This window comes from Ictidomys tridecemlineatus, chromosome 10, assembly GCF_052094955.1.
Source record: "Ictidomys tridecemlineatus isolate mIctTri1 chromosome 10, mIctTri1.hap1, whole genome shotgun sequence".
Lineage (NCBI taxonomy): Eukaryota > Metazoa > Chordata > Mammalia > Rodentia > Sciuridae > Ictidomys > Ictidomys tridecemlineatus.
Genome location: NC_135486.1, coordinates 8,579,090 through 8,585,089, shown reverse-complemented (window position 1 = coordinate 8,585,089; position 6,000 = coordinate 8,579,090). Strand labels below are relative to the sequence as shown.

The window sequence follows — 6,000 nt, the reverse complement described above, 5'->3', positions numbered from 1 at the left end:
CGGGGTGTCCCTCTCGAGGCCTCCCACCCCCTGTCCAAGAAGCCCCTCTGTCAGGCAGCGGGGGCTCCTGTCCCTGGAGCCCGTTTGCCCTGAGCTCCGTCCCTGGGCACTGGGCGTCTGTGAAAGAGACTGCTGGCCCGGGACGCCCGGGAGGCGGTGTCCTCCAGGAGGCGCGCTCCGCGGCGGAGGGGCAAGAGCGTCACCGCGGGGCGGGGGCGAGGCCGAGGGGAGGGCGCGGCCGGCGTTTGCGCCCCAGGCCAAGGGCACGGCAGTCGGTGGTCGGCCGGCTCCGCGGGAAGCCGGGCCAGCTGCGCGAGCCGTGGGGACCGTCCGACCCGGGAAGTTGCGTCTGTGACATCAGGGGCAGATCGGGTTGCAGCGAACCCTCAAGTATGCGAGGCGCCGGCCGGCGGCAGGGCAGGGCGGGCAGGGCGCACCCGGGGCGCTGCGGCAGGTAGGCGCCGCTGGCCGCGCAGTCCTGGACGCTGAGGAGCCTCCACCTCGCCCGCCCGGTCGCTGTCACTCCAGGGAGCGCGGGACAGATCCCAGCCAAGGAAGCCCCCTGCGCCCAAAGGTGAGTCTCGAGACTTTGTGTTGTGCCCCTGTGTTTGGAAGGGGACCTCCCGGCGGCCCGGGGTCAGCGAGGTCGGAGGGTCAGCACTTGGGCTTCCCTGCGAGGGTTCTCCGCGGGCTTCCATCTGCTCTGGGCAGAGGCCACATGGGCTCCTCCCGAGTGTGGGGTGGAGTTCTCTTTCTCCAGTGGACAACAGCTGCCTAGGAGCAGTTTGAAAGGGGCACAGGGCCATTGGGTCTCCAGCCAGGGAAGTCAAGACCGAGACCCTCCCCAAAGCATCCCAGGCTTGGAGGTTTCTAGGCGAAGCCGAATCTTCTACGGGGCCAAGAAACTGGCCCAAACGAAAATGTGGCCTGGAGCCAGGGGTGGAGTGGGACCTGCCTGCTGTAACTCTCTGTCTCTGGGGAATTTCCAGCCGCCAGATTGTTTCCAGACTTTTTCGACTCTCTAAATGGTCTGTTCTCAGACCCTGCAGGTAGACTGGGGGACTCAACTGGGTCTGCTCCCCTCCTGTTTTGAAAAGTTTAAGGAAATACTTTGTGTAACAGCAGAGTTAAGTAAATGATAGACATTGGCTGCTGTGAACACCAGCCCTGCCTAACCGAAAGGGAAACTGAAGCAGAGGCCTCCGCTGGCCCTCATTTAAGAGATCTCCAGCAGCCAGCACACCATGGTAACCTGCAGGAGTGTTCTGAATGAAGAAAGGGAGAAACAGCCACTTGGCATCCAGGAAGCACCTGCCTTCCAAAGCATTTGCTCTCACTCATTGGTCTACAGCTCCTAAAAAACTGAAGGTACCCTAAGGAACCCCCGTTCTGCCGTCCTGCTGGTTAATAAGAAAGTCTTGAGTTACAAACAGCAGGACTTAAACATAGCATTGGTGCATCTTGTTTCTAACCCTTTTATAAGTGGCTTGAAAGTTCTACCTACAGAATCTTGCAAGGGTCTCACTGACCTTAAGCTGACTCAGTTCTACCAATCACTTAATGTGATATGCTTGCCCTTTACCCTGTGCTGAAAAATCTGGTCAAGTTCTTCATTTTGTCTGAAATTCTACATCCCCATTCCCCCCCCCCCCCCCCCCGCTGCGATACAATTTTAGGAAAAAGATGCATTGCAGAACAAAAATTTCTCTTAGCCTTTACACATTGACAGCTTTCAGCTTAGACAATAAGAGGATGATCTTTGTCCTTTTCCCGAAAGCAAAATCCAGGAGGATAACCAACACTCCACACGCTGTCATTGACTTGATCAGGGAGGAGCATCCGTCCCATCCATTCATTCAATGTTATTGAACCTACTGTGAGCTGAGAGCATGCCAGGGCCTTGATAATGACATAGTTTCTGCCTTTAAGGATCCCGAGCCTGGCAAATAGATGCTACAGAAACAAACTGTGGTTCCAAATATACACATCATAGTAGTAGTAAAACCATCCGAAGTTTCACTACTTTGGAACAGGAATTCCTCCCCAGGAATTTCCTGGGAAGTCAATACCTCAGAAGTGATGCATGAGCAGGGTCTTTAAAAAAGGATGAGGAGCTTCCAGGGGAAGGGTCTTTTGGACAAGGTAAAAAGCCCAAGCCAAGTGGATGGCCAGCGGGGGGAACGACGTGTCATGGAGATTACGCTCCTCTACAACCTCGGGAGACCTCCAGCCTGCAGCAGAGGGAAGAAGCCACTGCGCATCAGGTAGAGGAGGGTAGTTAGATTCGTGTTTGGAGAAAGAACTAATGGCCAGGTGGAGCTGACATGGAGATGAGAAGCAGAGACCACGAGGCCACTAAGAAGATGGTGGCCGTGGAAATTTAGGAGAGAGAGGGGTTCTCATGGTGTTCAAGCAGCAGAATCAAGAGCAGAATGTAGTAAGGTGTTGAACTGGAGGGCAGGGGGACGCGTGGGGCGTTATCCATGGGACTCCCACAGGTGGGGGAGGATGGCTCAGGAAGCCGACTGCAGGGGAAGCAGCAATGACACCTGAGACAGATTTAAGTTGGATCTGCCCAGAAGGGGTCAGGTGGGGTAGACAGGTCACAGCTCGGGCAGAGGCCAAGGGTGCTCCACCTTAACGGTCCAGGGGCTGTGTATGGAGGCAGTGTTGATGGCAGCTGAAGTGGCCTGAGAGGACACTAGCAGGGAGCTTGTTTCCGGTGAGAAGATGTGGCCTTGGGCATTATTTTCCCATTATATGGAGAGATGACGCTCTCCAGACTCCAGGCTTTCCTGAGATGCCCAGCAGGGTAATTTCTAAAATGTCGGAGGTAGTCGTGGGTTAATGGCACCCAGGGAGCTCAGATGCATTTAACTAAGTGAGTGAATCTCCAGGAATCCCCCCACCCCACCCCAAGACTCTGCTGTGTGAAAAATGAATACTGAGTTCAACTGTATGACCTGCCAGGACCTCTCCAGAACTCAGACCCAGATCTTTACCACGCCTTAGAAAAGGTGGGAGAGCCCCACCTTCACTAAAACAAGGAGGATCCCCAGCTCAGACTAATTCCAGACCCTTGCAGAATGGTTCCTTGGGTCTGAATTGCCCAGATCAGGATCTTGTATAACTTGTATGGAAGAATTTAAAAAATATAATAAAACTGAATTTGGAGCTAGACAGGTGTGGGTTCAATTCCTGACTTGACCACTTAGTAGCTGTCCTTGAAGAAGTCTTTGAACCTCTCAGCTTCATTTCCCTTGTATTTTAAAATGGAGATAATTATTACTCACCAGGGCAATGGTTAGAATCAGAATCCAATTGAAAAAGAAAGTACATTTAATGTGCCACATAAATTGTAAGCCTCTATAAAGTGTTTTTATTATCATTACTAATCCCACCTCCTGACTCGACCCTAATCAGATGGGCCCTGTGGGTATAGGATCTGAGTGGCATCACAGGCCCAGGACTGGAGCTTTTGAACAGCAGGAGGTATTTCAAGGCAGTATTGGTAAAAGTCCCCTCTGTCTTACCACTGGTGTGCATCTATTCTGGCCTTGACCTTTTCTACTTGTTAGCCAAAGTGCTCAGAATCCAGAGCAGCCAAAGTTCCCGTGATACATATATATGCAGGTCAGTCACTGCACAGGTCGCATGGGGCTGGAGGCAGCCAGGATTTCACCAGCCTGGTCAGGAACCCACCCCACTTGCAGCTGAGTCCCCCTGGAGGGGACACTTTTTCTGATCTTCACCACAGTGCTGGTTAAGCCCGCAGTGCGGTGGCCCTGAGTCTGAGCACCACTTGATGGCTTAGATGGGTGTGTGCTTTTCCAGGGAAACCTGACATAGTGCCACACAGCGCATCTCCAGTTGACACCAGCATCCAGACTGTCAAGTGAACAGAGTTCTAGTGATAGCAGCTGTGGAGGAAGAACAGGAAGTCAAATGGAAAGACACTTTAGAGATGAGCCAACCCGCCCCCCTCACTTCTTAGAGGAGAGCTAAGGTTCAGGGAGGGAAGGAAGTGCCCAGGTCACCCAGCTGATTCACGGAGGAACCAGAATCCAACTCTGCTCTTCTGTTCAGGAACACCCTATGGTATCTAGAGTCTCTGTCACCTGGAACTTCCATACTCAAGGACACCTGTGGACGTTCAAATGGTGGCAGAGGTGAAATGGAAAGATCACTCCCGAAGGCTGAGCCTTCCCCCGGTGGCCTCTGGAGCAAATCAGGAGCAGAGCCCTAGAGACGTGGGTAGATCCCCTCCTGGGACACTCCTGTGCCGTCCCCCAGCCCTTCTGCCTCCTCAGCCTCAACCCTTAAACATCCCCAGGAGTCCCAAAGACCCCTCCAGTAGGCGGGCCACACTGAGCACCTGGATGAGCTAAAACCTTTTCAGTGTTTTGCCAAACTTGTCGTGAGGACTGTTTGGCCTCAGAGACGAGAGTGTGGTGGAGACCAGGGCTGAGCCAGCCTTCCATATCAACGTCAGTGTGTAACTTGCAGCTTGATGAGCAAGGCTCCCGGTAAACAATGGAGCGCCTGAGACTTGTCACAGGTGCAAGAAGAGCGGTAAGAACAATGGCAGGATAGCCCTTTTCCCTCTCCAAGCAGCCAGAGGAAAATCCACAAGGAGTTCTTTGAAGGGTAGTCCCCAGGGCTACAGGCCAGCGTGGGTGCCCCCATTCCCCCACATTGATCTGAACCTCCAAACAGAGCTTCAGCGGAGTCGACAGTTAGTTGGCGACTGCAGAGGAGAGCTGAGCTCTCAAATGAGCTGCTCACTTTTCCAGAGGCAGCTCCCAAGGGACCGCAGCAGGGGCCAGACCCAGGCCCTTCCCCTGGGAAGAGGCTGACTCCCGTGGCTGTGAACCAGCTGCCTCATGGAGTTTGTGTCCAAGAAATGAATCAAACCTAACCATCGCTGCATCTCTCGGCCAGAACTGAGGAGGAGGTGGTGCTGGTAAGCCACAGCAGACTGCTCCTGGCGGTCCGTCACCACCCCACCTAGGATGTTTCTCAGTTGAGGTTTTGCTCTCCTTGAACACAACCCCCATCTCAAGATGAATAGCTTGAAGGAAAGCCTATCAGCACCTTCTTTTAGTTTTCTGGGGAAATCATAAAAGAAAACTGGCAGAAGAAAGGAGAAAGTGTGTGAATAATAGCAGTGGGAGAGTTGCACCGTGTAGAACACTATTTAATCTTTAGATTGTCCTGAGAGGGAGAAGATTTAGAGATGGACCCAGAGGCTGAGGCTGGGACAGTGGCAGTTCCATTAGCTTTAGTATCATGGGAGCAGCAGGGCACTGCGGGCAAGCTGTGTATCAACCTCGGTGGCATGTGACAGTAGCCACTGTCAATAAGAAGAAAGTGCCGCCCTCTGAGTCTCGAGCCTTCACGTAACCTCCCCCACCCAGGTAGATCCTGAGCCCGCACCTTCTGCCTATGGCTTCCAACCCTAGATTCTCGTGCTACTTCCCCAGCAGGACAAAGTGCAGCCTTTCAAAAGCCCCTCTCCGTGTGGTCATCAAACACCCAAAACCCTGGCCGCAGCCTGCAGGCTCCAAAGAGTCACTCCCACACCACTGACCTGAAACCTCTTAGGAACTAACACTGGCCAAAGTGACCTTCTCAGTGACCAGGAGTAAACAGAGGTCCCTCCAGTCTTTCAGTGTCTATGTGAGGTTATCATTCGCCATTTATCCAATGGTGGTGCTAAGAATTTGAGGCATGCACAGATAATCGCCGTTGCTGCCCCCCACCTGCAGGGTGCCTAGCAGCATGTCACAGCATGTGTCGGTGTTCAGCTTTGTGCTAGGGAGAAACTTCATAGCCAACAGGGAACAAGCCACTCTAAAGGCCAACCCTGCAGGCTTACCCCATCTATCAGTCCTCTCTTGTAAACGACTTTGACTTTCATCCCCTCCCGCCTCCCCCTCCACCTTCTGCTCCTGACCTGAAGCATTCCCTCCGGCCCCAAGCCCACAGTCTGCCAGCCCC

General features: G+C 53.5%; 1 protein-coding gene across 2 annotated transcripts in view; it reads left to right on the top strand.

Moving 5' to 3' along the window:
* Positions 1-200: 200 nt before the first annotated feature.
* The window catches only part of Kiaa0040 (KIAA0040 ortholog), a 33,146-nt gene continuing 27,346 nt past the window's right edge, over positions 201-6,000 (top strand). For both annotated transcript variants that reach the window (XM_040277689.2, XM_013356216.3), the window contains exon 1: positions 201-574. The gene's annotated coding sequence lies outside the window, so the exon portion shown is untranslated. The remainder of the gene's footprint in view (positions 575-6,000) is intronic.